This window comes from Erpetoichthys calabaricus, chromosome 1, assembly GCF_900747795.2.
Source record: "Erpetoichthys calabaricus chromosome 1, fErpCal1.3, whole genome shotgun sequence".
NCBI lineage: Eukaryota > Metazoa > Chordata > Cladistia > Polypteriformes > Polypteridae > Erpetoichthys > Erpetoichthys calabaricus.
The window spans coordinates 353,539,226-353,554,270 of record NC_041394.2 but is presented as its reverse complement, the minus strand read 5'-3'; the positions used below and the strand labels follow the sequence as shown (position 1 = coordinate 353,554,270).

The window sequence follows — 15,045 nt, the reverse complement described above, 5'->3', positions numbered from 1 at the left end:
AACACATGTGCAATTAAACGTGTGCATTTACGGGGTGATTTCTCAGGCTTAAAAGCTCGCCTTTTATTAAAAAGGTAAATGCAAACTGTTTTCATTCTGAAGGGCACAAACCACGTTGGATTTCAGCCGTTAAACGCGCAAAAATGTCAGTACACCAGATAAATAAGCGCAATATATTATCAGTTGTATTGTATGCTTACAATACATATAGAAATGTGTTAATCGTTCACTAATAGTATGGGATGGTGTTTTTCGACTCGCGCCTTGATTTAAACGATTGCATGTCTTGGTGGGTTTGCGTAGTTTATTGTCAATATCTTTACACCTCTTTTTAAGACTTATTGACTGAAACGGGCTTTCACGAAAAAAGTTGGGGCTTTGCTACAGGATACACCCTCCACAAGTTAAGGAAGTAAAAATAAAAGGTATATATTTCTGTTTTATTTAAACCTTTTAAGTTCATATGCATAGCCCCATTTGGCTGTTTTAGTTTTTTTTTTTTTTCTTTCTTCAGTAATATTTAATCTCCTTAAAGAAAAACAACATATGCATTTTACTTTTGTTGTATCTCTTTAGTAATATTTTAGTGTAAAAGGATAACCAGTATTTAAACCTTTTATGTTACTTTATAAAGTTATTTTACACAATGTTGAAAAATTAATAAGAAGAGAACATATTTTGGCAGCTGCTGCTTTAATTTTCAATGAAATGAAAAAAGCTCTCCAAGAGAAAACCTCAATGAAGAAGAAACAGTTTGCACTATCTAAAAAGGAGAAACCCTCATTTATAAATGTTTGCTACAGATGACTTAACTGAAAATAAATTAATAGTTCCTATGTGTATAATACATATTTATCTATTTGACTTATGCCTTTATTCCAGCAACATCTGAGGTACAATTTGTTACATTACTTTTGTTTTTTGCAGCACAGGCAGGTGAAGTGACTTCCTCAGGGTCACACAGTGGTGTCAGTACCAGGATTTGAACTGACAAGCTCCAGGTTTGATGAAATATTACTGAAGAAAGAAAAAAAAAACGAAAACGGGCAAATGGGGCTATGCATACAAATGTCCATCCATCCATTACCCAACCCGCTATATCCTAAATACAGGAGCCAATCCCTGCCAACACAGGGCACAAGGCAGGAAACAAATGCCGGGCAAGGTGCCAGCCCACCGCAGGGCGCACACACCCACACACACCACGGACAATTTAGAATCACCAATGCACCTAACCTGCATGTCTTTGGACTGTGGGACGAAACCCATACATACACGGTCACAACATGCAAACTCCACGCAGGGAAGCGAACCCGGGTCTCCTAACTGGCACCTTTCACTGTGCCACCATACCTTTCGCATACAAACTTAAAAGGTTTAAATAAAACAGAAATATATACCTTTATTTTTACTTCCTTAACTTGTGGAGGGTTTTTCCTGTAGCAAAGCCCTAACTTTTTTCATGAAAGCCCCTTTCAGTCAATAAGCCTTAAAAACAGGTGTAAAGCTAAACTTGCACCACCGCTATTCAATTACACTTGCCAAACGCCTCTCCTAAGGGGAGATACTGTGGGATCTGGGCATCAGTCAAAGCACCAATCACAGGCCCAATTAGAAAGCGGGTAGCTATGATTTGTCGTCTCCCTCCCATGTAACAATCACAGCCCGTGTTACAACGCACTGTGTGTGTGTATATATGTATATACGTAGATATATGTTTACATAACCTCTTTAACACACTACTTCTCCGCTGCGAAGCGCGGGTATTTTGCTAGTGTATCTATAAGAGAACTTGGGCTCGGTGTTCAAGAACTCAAAACTAAGGATTTACGATTTCGTCTTGTGAAAGTTAACGTTGCACAGAAAATCATAACTACTGTCATTTTTTAACGCAGAACTAGACTCCTATTAAATCCCAGCTCCTCCCAATATTGTGACCTTGTTGTGGCGTAGGCCCTGTGGGCCTCAGTCGTTTGCCTGGAGGTTTGCTCTTCCCCTTCGACCAGTCCGCCGGGTGTAACCGTAAGAGGAGATGCGAAACTGGCAACGAACAAGCCACAGAAGGAATATACAAAAAAAGGAATATGAGTCAGCGCAGTGTCTGGCCGCTTTGAAGTACAAATTGGACTCGACAAGCAGCCGTGAACAAACTCAAAAAAAGCAACGACGCGCCGTCCACAGGGGGACTCGCTCGAGCAAAGTCCGGTGGTGGGCTGACGGACACGAACGCAGCGCTCGCCTCTTATTCAAGTCGCGTGGAGCGAATTAAATCTCAGACACCCCGAGCACTTATCCAGTGATATTTAATTTTTTCTACACTCGTTCGCATTCCTGCCAGTCTGGACAGCAGTCATTCCTACATAAGCTTGAAGCAAACACAGACGGGACTCGACAACGTAACGTGAAGCGCGTCACAGACAGAATTTAGGCCAAGCAGAGTCCTTAAACGAATTAAAAAAAAATCGACATGAGCAAAGTGAAAACCTGAAACTCGGTCCACTTACCTTCTGTGATGTGCTACTTCTTAAAGCCGACCTATTCAGCATTCGGCTTCTGATTACTGCACACCGACTTCACCAGGTGTCGCATTCGGTGACGTCACCGGTCACGCAGTCTAAAACACGTCATCAAAAGCGACGAAAAACAAAATATCTAAACGTGCAGGCAGCCTGAGGCACTGAAAAAGACGGCATATTTACGTACTTGAGTAGTTCGGCTTTCTCATAACACCCGGAGGCAGAAGTAAATGATCAGAGAGCGAAAGGAGGGTTTATTCTTTCGCGTCACTCGCTGTCATGTGATTTGAATCACACACAAGTGGAGTCTTAAAGGGGATTTCTCTGTGTCGCTCGTGACTTGACATTTGTTGTCTTCAGTTTGCAAATCACTGTACCTTACGTTTGCGATTAACAATCTTATCTCAAAGCGTCTCGACTCGCATTCGTATAATGTCGGATATTCTCAGGGTATCGCTGAGTGCTTTCAGCTCGAGAAGGAGGCAACTTGACGTAAAGGTATTTTTTATTTAGGAGAGTAGAGAAAAGCCAAGCAAAATGACACCTTTTATTGGCTATCTAAAAAGATTACAATATGCAAGCTTTCGAGACAACTCAGGCCCCTTCTTCAGGCAAGATGTAATCTTGTTTAGGAGAGTAATAACTTCCGTAGAACACACTTCAGATGAAGCGCAATATTTGTATTAAAAAAACGTAATTCTCTTATCTTTTCCCACTGCTATGTATGGTCGACGTGCCTGATCGCCAGTTAAGCCCTTTTCCTTCAGATCTACTTTTACTTTATCTATCAACCACCTATTTGGCCTTCCTTGCTATCTCTTCCCCTGTACTTCCATTGCCATCACTCATTTGATTTGTTGATATACTTTATTAATCCCTCAGAGGAAATTGTCTTTTTCACATGACCTTTGGAGGTTTTGCCCACATCTTCATTGTCTGTCCTCAGCACAAGTCCATACTACTTCAACCTATTTTCCTTTACTTTTAGCTATCTCTCCCACTTTTGTTGTTCCCCTGATTGTCTCATTTCTTATTCTGTCCTTTTTTTGTAACTGCACACCTTCATCTCAACATTTTCATTTCTGCCACATCTAACTTTTCCTGCATTCTCTTTACTGCTCATGTCTCAGCTCCATACATCATTGCTGGTATTACCACTCACTGTCTTATTTCTATCATCACACAGTACTCTTGGTACCTTCTTCAAAATCTTCCATCCACATTGCACTCTGTGTAGTTATCTCTGCATCTAATTTTCCATCTTGGGCTACCAATCAACTTAGATATTTAAATTTATTCACTCTGCAGGCTAATTTCTTAATCATGATCATCATTACACCTCATATAATCTGCCTTCTTCCTATTTATCTTCAGCCCTCTATCTTCCAAAGCTCTTCTCTAGTCTCCCATCTTCCTCTTTTCTGGTGTTACACAACATAATGTCATCACCACAGAGCCTGCACCAGAGGGACTGATCTTTTATCCCTCAGGTCAACACATCCATGAGCAGATCAAAGATGTGAGGACTTCAAGAAGATCCCCGATGCAGACCTCTAACTAGGACATTGTCTGTTGCTTTTAATCAAAGTCTTCACTCCTTCATACATATCCTGGACAATCCTCGCATACTTCTCTGGGCCTCCTTTCTCTCTCATGTACCTCCAGACCTGTTAACATGGCATTCTATCATAAGCCTTCTCCAAATCATTTAACACCATATGCAGTCCTTTCCGTTATTCTCGATGCTTCTCTATGAGCTGTCTCAGTGCAAAGGCTGCAGCACTTGTTCCTCTCCCTGGCATTAAACCAATCTGCTCCTCCCCTATGGTAGTCTAATGGTGATGATGCCGGTCCCCTACAGACTCCCTCTTCCCACATGGGAGTCTGCTGAACCAACACCGTCGATAGTTATGACCGAGATGAGTTGACAAATGAGGACAATTCTCTGATGATGCCAGAGGATGGTGGAAAAAGTGTCAAAGTGCATTTATTAAAAGAAAAGTCGAAACACAAGTACAACCAACAAAAGTGTCAATTGTGCAGTGTTCTAAAAGAAGTACATAAATAAATCCATAAAAATCATTGAGAAAACTGGGGATAAAACAATCAATAAATAAATCTGTTAAAAATCCGAGGTTAAAATGCAGACTAACTCCTCCTGATATCAGCCCACCTCCTTCTCATTCTCCCTGACTCACCCATTGCTTGTGTAGCTGGCAGAGACTCAGCAGCCATGAGCTCCTTTCTTCCGACCCCTATCTTGGCTGCCTCTGGACACTGCAGCCAGACCTTCTGAAGTAGGCTCTCCTCCCTTCTTCCTTTCGCGCTCACTTGATCGCACCTTGGAAGCCTAGGGAGGGCACCAGCCTTGCTCGCCACACTCCAAACAAATATTCATTGGGCCAAACTAGCAACTAGAGCACCACAAGTAACGGTCCATCACGGGGCCCACAGCTCACACTGCTTCCTCCTTCTAGGTGGCCTGATCATCCTTCCAAAACTGCCTTACACGTCTTTTAACCTCTCTTTTCTTTCCATCTTTTTCCTTTTCTTTGATTCCTCCCCTTTCCTTGTGCTATCTCATATATATACACCCATGTCTCCATGGGTGCAGCGCCTTAATCACACGCCGGAGGAAGCCAATGAAGCAATTGAGAATGATCACACCCGCACGTGCAGGTACGACTCGCCCCAACTACCTCATTAATTCTCCATGGTTGTGCAATCGCGCCCACGGAGAGTGACACAGCTTTATGGATTTAAAACCTGGCCCTTTTCCTTGAAGCCACGGACCCCCTATAACACACTCTTCCTTAAGCCTTCTCTCTAGAACCCTTTCCCAAATTCTCTTAATGTGTGACATCAGCTTTTTTCCTCTATTGTTTCTGCAATACTGAATATCGCCCTTCTCCTTATAAATGGGTATAAACACACTGTTCCTCCATTCCTCTGATATTCTCTCCTGTTCATAGATCTCCTGCATTAGATCCCATGTCACATCTACTTCCTCTTCTCCCTAACTCTTTCACATTTCCACCGGTATTTCATCTGGTTATGTTCCCTTTCATGTCTTCATTCTTTTCAGTGCCTCTGTTTCTTCCTCCCTCCTTATTCTTTGTACTTGTCCTTCATTTCAGACTCCATCTCCAAATACTGCCCTTGAATTTTCTTCATTCACCAGCTTTTCAAAGTACCTCTTCCAGCTACTCTTAATCCTATCATGCTCACTGAAGACCACACCTTGCTCATCTTACATCTGCATTATCTGAATAAAATCTTGCTCAGTCTTATCCCTAGCCTTTGCTGCTCTAAAAATCCTTCCCTGTCCCTCTTTTGTCTCCAATTTTTCATACACCTCCTCCAACGCCTGTGTCTTGGGTCTTACTACTCTCCCCTTTGCCTACTTATTTGTCTGCCTATACATTTCTCCATCTTCCTCCCTTGTTGATCGCTACCATGTCTTCTATGCCTCCTTCCTAGCTTTTATCACATCCTGCATCATTCTGTGCCATCACCTTGTCTTTTTGTCCCCTGATAAGTTCCTTTCTGTTGTCCTACCCTACACCTCTTCATTTGCTCTTAATGCAGCTTTGCTATTTTTCTTCTTAGAGTCAAGGCTGGGGGGCTGTCAAAAGGCAGGGCCTGTTAAAGCCCATTGAGGCACTTCTTGTGTGACTTTGGGCTATACAAAAATAAATTGTATTGTATTGTATTTTCCTCCACATTGTCAAATAACTGCACTTCATTTGAAACATTTTCTCTAAACCTGTTCTTAAGCCCTTCCTCTTTTAATCTCCACCACTTTATCATTGATTCTGCTTAAAAAAAGAAAGAAAAACACTGTTAAATAAAAAGAAAACCCTCTTCTCAGATAATTAAATTTTTTTTCCAATTTAAGGTTTACATATAATTTTCCCATTGACAGCACACTGCCAGTAACATTTTTGCTCCCCTAGGCGAAGCTGTAAGACTCGCACCCAAAGCTTGCTTCTTCATACATTATATAGAACATTGTAGTATATTAAATTAATATACAAAATTGAAGGTGTTTTGAGTGCAATTATATTTCTATGTATACAATATATATTGTGGTGAGTGGCTGGGGGTGCTACCCAGCCGGGACACCCAGGAGGACCGGAGGAGGGCTTATGCCTCCTCCAGACCATGAGGTGCCGACCACCCTGGTGGCTTTGGGGACCACGAGAACAGAGCTTAGAAGCTCAACCCTATAGGGGCCCGTGGTCACCGCCAGGGGGCGCCCCAATTCCTGAGGATCCCTGGCCCTCAGCACTTCCTCCACACCCGGAAGTACTGGGAGGAAGAAGACCAGGGACACCCGGAGTGCTTCCAGGTGCGCAGCTGGTACTTCCGCCACACTGGGGAGTGCCGGTGGAAGCTAATCAGGAGGCACCTGGAGCACGTCCGGGTGTGTATAAAAGGGGCTGCCTCCCTCCATTCGATGGCTGGAGTCAGGAGGAAGAAGACAAGAGCTCGGAGGAGAGGAGAGGAGTGGAGGTGGACCAGAGAGGAAGGCATTGTGCAAGAGTCCTGGACTTTGGGGGAGTTTTGGGTTGTGTGTTTTACCTTGTAAATATTAGTCTTGTAAATAAACATGCTGTGGTGCTTAAAAGATGTCTGCCTGTCTGTGTCCGGGCTGTGTTCCACGATATATATATATTTTTTTTCAATCAACGAGTTGGGGGAGAGTTCCCCTTGTTGTTTCCAGTGCACAGTTGCATGTACATTAGAAGGACTATTGTATTGTGTTTTGTAAGTTAAGATCGATAATAGTTAAAAAAATAAAAGAATAAATGCACCACTAGGCAATCGCCTATATAATGGTGTGGCCCATTAAGTTATTGGAGGTATATTTGGATTCTTCCAGTTAAGCAAGATGGATATGCGTGCAAGCCATCTCATGTACACTCTTAAAAACAAAGGTGCCAGGGTGGCTCTTCAGAGCAATGAAATAGGGGAACTATTTTTGCTTCCCAATAGTCCCATCCACATGAAGGTTCCAGAAAGCACCTGTAGATCGATAACAGGCTCCATGAAGTAAGTAGCCATGGCTAGATAGTAACAGATTGGTAAAATAACAATGGGTCCTGATTTTAATGGGACTTTTGCTGCATATATGCATCCATCCATCCATTTCCCAACCCGCTGAATCTGAACACAGGGTCACGGGGGTCTGCTGGAGCCAATCCCAGCCAACACAAGGCACAAGGCAGGAACCAATCCTGGGCAGGGTGCCAACCCACCGCAGTGCTGCATATATAGAAAAGTATATTCTTAAAATTGATGATTTGCATATATTGAAAGAGAATCATGAGCAGCGGCGAAGTACTGCTTTAAAATTTTAAATAATAAACTGAGGGAAAATGTACTAATAACTATTTGTTAAGGATCTCTTTGTATACCACGTTGTCAGTTCGCCCCTCCAGTTGTAATATGACCAAGCTGTGCGCTGAGCTTACTCTTGAGCATGCAACATATAGTTGGCCATGTGAAAAGCAGTCTTGCCTCAAATCAATGCCAACCTTTTGTAGGGTCTGTCCCTGAGACTTATTAATTATCATTGCGAAGCAGAGCCTTACTGGAAATTGGAGGTGTTTGAATTGAAATGGGAGATCAGAGGGTATAACGGGGATGCGAGGAATAAAAACTCTCTCCCCTGAGCCACCGCCAGTAAAAATAGTTGCCTCAATTAGGTTCTTTTGCAGGCATGTGACCTGAAGTCTCGTGCCATTACAAAGTTTCGGTGGCTGTAAGTTTCTCAGTAACATTATTGGTGCCCCAACCTTCAAAATTAGATTATGCTCAGGAGTGCCTGGAGGATTCAGAGTGTGGACCGAGCTGCAGGTTATGGACGTACAGTATATATGTGTACGTAAGTAGGATTCAGTTAGCGTTGGGAAGCCGCCTACCAAATTTCGTGAAGATGGGGCCATAAATTAGAAAGTTTAACATGCCGGACGTTGTCGACCATTATGACTGTTACGTGTAGAATTTCAAAATGAAACCTGCTTAACTTTTGTAAGTAAGCTGTAAAGAATGAGCCTGACAAATTTCAGCCTTCTACCTACACGGGAAGTTGGAGAATTAGTGATGAGTGAGTCATTGAGGGCTTTGCCTTTTATTAGTATAGATATATACTAGTCACGTTAGTACAGTAAGGGTTAAATCACAAAAAGCCCTTTGTCTGTATATTTTTTATTTTGCTTAGCAAACTAGACACCACCAATATTTCATAAGTCAAGGTCAGGTATGCAGAGAGGAGTTGACAGACACCCTTCTATGTGGTTGCCCCAAACCTTTTTGTGTGTGTCGAGGCTGATTATTTTATGGGGTTTATGTTGACATTTTCATTGAGTAAACAATGCACAGAAGCTAACTATTGAATTTAAGTCAAGGGGCATTATGATTAAACTATTTAATGCACTGGTAAGATCACATCTGCAGTGTTGTGTAAAGTTCTGGGCATCACAGTACAACAGACATAGCAGCACTTGAAGCTGTGAACAGGAGAACAACCAAGTGCATCATGGGACTGAAGGACTTGTCCTACTGTGACAGACTCAGAGAATTAAATCTGTTTAGTCTTGATCAGTGGAAACTGCATGGGGACCTAATACAGGTCTTCAGAACCCTCAAAGACATTGATCAAGTAGATCCAGCAACATTCCTTCAGCTTAAGGGTGAATCACGTTGTACACGAGGACATCAGTGGGAATTTAAGGGGATTTCCATTTACAACTAAAGCCAGGAAGCACTTATTTACACATAGAGTTGTGGGACTCTGGAACAAACTACCAGAACATGGACTTGAAGCAGAAACCTTGACAACCTTTAAGAAAAATCTGGATGAGATATCTGGACAGCTTAGCTATTAGCTAAACAAAAGGACTTGATGGACTGAATGGTCTCCACTGGGTTGTCAGATTTCTTATGCTTTTGTGCAGCAGCAGTCTTGGCATCGCTAAACACTTGAGTCTCAGTTGAGTGGATGGGCCTAGATGCTTGAGTGACAGTAGGCTGGGTGTGGCTAAACACTTGAGTGACAGTAGGCTGGGTGTGGCTAAACACTTGCGTGACCATTGATTGGGCGGGGCTAGGTGAATAAACAAACTACAGAGACATGGAGTTGAAGCAGAAACCTTGAGAACCTTTAGGGAGAATCTGGATGAGATGTTGAAACAGCTTAGCTACTAGTTAAGCAAACAGGCTTGATGGAATGAATGGTCTCCTCTGGTTTATGAAATTTCTTATGTTCTGTGAACACATGGTGCAACTTGGCCTCTGAGGTTTGCAATCATAACATTCATAATTGGTGAGTATTCTTTAACAGATAGGTTTTGAATTAAATGAAGCACACATTGAGTAAAGTTATTAAGCCTCCAAGGTTTTATTCTGAAACTTACGCTAAGAAATGGTGCTTTTGATGTTACATACAAAATGTTATGTAACGTGCATTAATAAAGCTAATGACCCCCTAAGGTTTTACTATTAAGAAGACGAATGTTAGATAGCACTTAACCCCTGAGGTTAGATATAAATAAGAGACTTCTGGTCGCAGTCCGATTGCCTCCAAGGGGTATAAAACCTAAGGCTTCACAAACAATTGTAAGTCAAGTTAACTCAGGTAGTTACAGTAACTTATAATTAACTCCTCTCATAAAGACGGAATTGGTCTTTAAGACTAAAAGTAATCATTTGGAGTCAAATTAATGATCTACACTCTTATTCTGTCATTGGTTAGAAGATGCGAGGCTGTGCTGAAGTTTGCGGAGCTGAAACTTAACGTCTTGTCCAAACTCATGAGCAGGTAAACCACAGCAGACAAACTCTGTTATGTGTGGGAAAAGCGCACCTTGGGATAAAATCTTATGTCCATGCGATCTCCTTAACTTTTTGTTTGCTTCTGTTGCTCATTTGTGAAGTTTCGCTCTAAGCTGGATAGTGCAGTGCTGTGATATTTTGTATTCCACTTGTGATGGATTTGATGAACACACTGCTTGCTATTGCACAATTACCCAGAAGCCTAACAATAAAGCAAACTGCAGCAAGACTTGTGCCATGTGAGAGCCATTAAATTGACAAGATGCGAGGTGGCGATGATACATTTTAATAAGTTGGTCTCATTAAATTCATGACAGGCCTATCGTGATTCAGTGTGTTTTGTTAGTTTGCAGCATGTTTATGATGTTAAGGTGAAACCATTGAAGGAGTCACCACTAGCGTCATACTGGGCCACAGTGTAAAATGTAACATGGTGGAGGAAACAGTACCTTGTTTTTTTTTACCTCTTCGAGAGATAAAATCTCAATGTTAGCACTCCTTCAGGTTGAGCCTCAGATAAGAATTAGATCTCATTAAGCTACGACAAGAACAGTTGCAGATCATTCAATCAATCTTTATTTATGTATTTATTTTTTAGCAGGAGATGGCCTGATATCCTGTCCAGATACCGTGAACTGAGTTACAGACCATGCAATGCAACTACCAGCAAAATAATAACGTAGTGCAGAAAAAAAGAAAGCAAAACAGAAAACCAAAAGATCTCTAATTCAATCAACACAGAAGGCAAAAAATACATAAAGTATTGAAGCTGATGATTCGCTGATCTTCTAAATATTGAAATAGATTTAAACAGCCTTGAGGGTACATCTCAGCAAGTGAGCATTTAGCAAAATGGAAAGGGAAGAAGAAGAAGGCTCAGATAAAATCATCATTGTGTGAGATTTCTCATTTAAATGTGGCACCACATTTGTCAGCAAACAGATGCACGTCTTCATTAAAAGCTTCTTTGAGATTCTTCTGTAGATCCTCAAGACTAATAGACTCTACTTCATTTTTGTCGTTTTTAGCAAAGTAGCCAAAGAACTTCATGGGACGCTCATTCTGATCCACACAGCAGGCAGCAGTCCACAGGTGGCTTGGCTTATTAATTCGATTCTCGATCTTGTCTCCTCGAGTAACTCCAACGATGACATATGTTTTGGCGCATCTGTTTTCATTTACAAATGTTTTCATTTTTTTACTTTCATAAATACCCCATTTTCCATTGTTTAGTGCAGTAAATTGAGGTACAACATTAGTCAAGGTGAAAGTTGCTTCCTTACTGTCTTCATCTTTATGATGCACACTTGGACTTAGGTGACCTCGATCATAGAAATAAATACTTTTATAATCTTCTGATACTGCCTGACTTTCCTTTAGTTTTTCAGCAAGTTCTTTTGTCTCTTCCATCATATTTTTGTCTTTCGTTTGTTCTGCAAGCTTAAAATATCATAAAATTGATTAAATTACAAATGATTGTATATGCACATGCATGCCATCTGTATGCTTATACATATAAAGACTATAATGGGCATTACTGTAAGTACATATCTTTAACAGGGAAGAAGTCAAGGCAGACCTCTGAGACACATTTACCACAGAAAGAGAGAACCAACAATACATACCACAGATGAGGAAAGGATTCTGAAAAGGGACCAGACTTTAGATGTTCATAAGCCCTTCTGCAATTGAGGGGGAGTCAAGATTAGGGTATGTACCCCCAAGAGCCTGATATGCACTGTAGCATCAGTACATCTAAACATGACAGACAAGTCCAAGGTGCATCTTACTGGTGTGTCAGGTGCTCGTCGGTCTAACAAGAGTGTAGAACCACCTCTTACCCAGAATGTAAATGAAAGATGAACCCAGAGATGAATGTGAGAAGATGGTACAAATGGGCACTCACTGCTAGAAAGGCAGAGTAAGAGTGATGGTGTGAGGGAGTTGATTGGTTATCTTTCTGGAGTTTGGGATTGGCAAGCAGAATGTGAAGGTCAAAAGCTAAAAATATTTAGTTCAGTCTAATCTCAAGAGAAAAAAAAATGCTAAATACAAAATATTATAATATAAAAAAAGAATTAATGGAAATGACCTTAATAAAGAAACTGCTGCTAGTCGAAATTCAATGTGAAAACTTTTTTTCTACTAAGTGATGACAAGTGCTAATCCAAAAATGAAAAGTCTGAAGTCAAAACAGTTTATTAAAAACATACAATTGCTAAAACCAAATGTCCACCTCGGAGAAGCCAAAGAACATTTTTGGAATGTGCCACTAATGCCACAGCTGAGTGACCAGAAGGAAGTGTTGGTTTATTTTTAGAAGCAGAAGATGAAACATTCAAATAATAAAAAGTCTAATCTGTCATCTAAGTTAAAAACAAAGCCTAAAATTTGTTGCTGAAAATTTGTAGCACTTATATCTATTATGCACCAAATAGCTTGTATTTTTCAAATCCACAATCTCAGATAACTAGAAAGTACACAGAGCTGACCTTTATACCGTTGCAGTGGTTGTGTCATATTCAGTTCTTCTCTGGTCTTTGTCTCAAATTAATGCTAAAGTAATCTTGACTTAAAACCGGGGGTAACCACAACACAAATAAAGTGACATTGTTAAAGATGTGAATACATTTCAACTGTTAAAAAGACTTTCAATCAAAAATAAATGTCATTTCAATCTCCAGTAGCCACACCACAACCTGCACTTCAGAAGAGTTCTCCCACTTGTTTGGCCTTGGATGGAGACCATCTAGGTAAAGGCTGGTTTGCTGCTGGAAGAGAGTTTTGGTGAGGCCAGCAGGGGGGCACTTACCCTGTGGTGTGAGTGTGGATTCTAATGCCCAGTGCAGTGATGGGGACACTGTGCTGTAAAAATGGCTTCATCCTTTGGATGAGACATAAGACTGAGGTCCTGGCTGTCTGTGGTCATAAAGATCCCTGGGCATCCTTGATAAAGAGAAGGGTGTATCCTGATATCCTAGCTAAAATGCCCCTCGTGGGTTTTGTCATTTCTGGCCCTCTAATCACCCCCTGTCTCTCTCTCTCACCACTTCACCGCCTAATAGCTCATGTGTGACGAGTGTACTGGTGCAAAAATGGCTGCCGTCACATCCATGTGGATGCTACACATTAGTGGTGGTTGAAGTGGTTCCACACTCACTGTGTAAAGTGCTTTGAGTAGTGAGTTGAGAGAAAAGTGCTATATAAATTAAATGATGATTATTATTTATTATTATTTATATTCAGCAGGTTATGAAGCCATATGACCATAACCACAGTTCTGAATAATGAGAAAAAAATGTAAACAAAATCTAATCATAACTGCAGAAAAAAGCTTTGTGTAATGTAATGTGTTTGACTGAGAAAGATGGGAACTGAGTAAAAAAATGACATGGGAGGTGAAGTCAAAAATGCAGTCAAGAATCCAAACTATTAGGCCAAAGATTGCTCATCAAAACAAACTGTTGTGCAAAATCTAAAGGCATAAAACAACTTGTAAGCAATCTAACACATGGTTCCTTAACAAGATGTCCATCCATCCATCCATTTTCCAACCCGCTGAATCCGAACACAGGGGTCCGCTGGAGCCAATCCCGGGCAGGGTGCCAACCCACCGCAGGACACACACCCACACACCAAGTACACACTAGGGCCAATTTAGAATCGCCAATCCACCTAACCTGCATGTCTTTGGACTGTGGGAGGAAACCGGAGCGCCCAGAGGAAACCCACGCAGACACGGGGAGAACATGCAAACTCCATGCAGGGTGGACCCGGGGAGCGAACCCGGGTCTCCTAACTGCGAGGCAGCAGCGCTACCACTGCGCCACCGTGCCGCCCTTAACAAGATGTGCTTTCTAATATTTTATTATTTATGTATTTTTTTGACGTAAATTCATCCAAAAATTAGGATACCCAGCACTGCTATACACTATCTGTTATAGTTTTATGGTGCAGTGACATCACTAATGGCACCAATGTTATGACAGGAACCTACAGTGCATCCGGAAAGTATTCACAGCGCATCACTTTTTCCACCTTTTGTTATGTTACAGCCTTATTCCAAAATGGATTAAATTCATTTTTTTCCTCAGAATTCTACACACAACACCCCATAATGACAACGTGAAAAAGTTTACTTGAGGTTTTTGCAAATTTATTAAAAATAAAAAAACTGAGAAATCCCATGTCCATAAGTATTCACAGCCTTTGCTCAATACTTTGTCGATGCACCTTTGGCAGCAATTACAGCCTCAAGTCTTGTTGAATATGATGCCACAAGCTTGGCACACCTATCCTTGGCCAGTTTCACTCATTCCTCTTTGCAGCACCTCTCAAGCTCCATCAAGTTGGATGGGAAGCGTCGGTGCACAGCCATTTTAAGATCTCTCCAAAGATGTTCAATCAGATTCAAGTCTGGGCTCTGGCTGGGCCACTCAAGGACATTCACAGAGTTGTCCTGAAGCCACTCCTTTGATATCTTGGCTGTGTGCTTAGGGTCGTTGTCCTGCTGAAAGATGAACCGTCGCCCCAATCTGAAGTCAAGAGCGCTCTGGAGCAGGTTTTCATCCAGGTTGTCTCTGTACATTGCTGCAGTAATCTTTCCCTTTATCCTGACTAGTCTCCCAGTCTCTGCCTCTGAAAAACATCCCCACAGCATGATGCTGCCACCACCATGCTTCACTGTAGG

General features: G+C 41.5%; 1 protein-coding gene and 1 long non-coding RNA gene across 2 annotated transcripts in view; one reads left to right on the top strand and one right to left on the bottom strand.

Moving 5' to 3' along the window:
* The window catches only part of LOC114643335 (oocyte zinc finger protein XlCOF22-like), a 70,641-nt gene extending 67,942 nt beyond the window's left edge, over window positions 1-2,699 (bottom strand). Inside the window, exon 1 of the mRNA XM_028791956.2 lies at window positions 2,505-2,699. The gene's annotated coding sequence lies outside the window, so the exon portion shown is untranslated. The remainder of the gene's footprint in view (window positions 1-2,504) is intronic.
* A 7,075-nt stretch (window positions 2,700-9,774) lies between these two features.
* LOC127527917 (uncharacterized) lies at window positions 9,775-11,328 on the top strand. The gene is made up of 2 exons (XR_007935095.1): window positions 9,775-9,846; window positions 10,954-11,328. It is a non-coding gene; the product is annotated as an uncharacterized LOC127527917 (long non-coding RNA).
* Window positions 11,329-15,045: the final 3,717 nt, after the last annotated feature.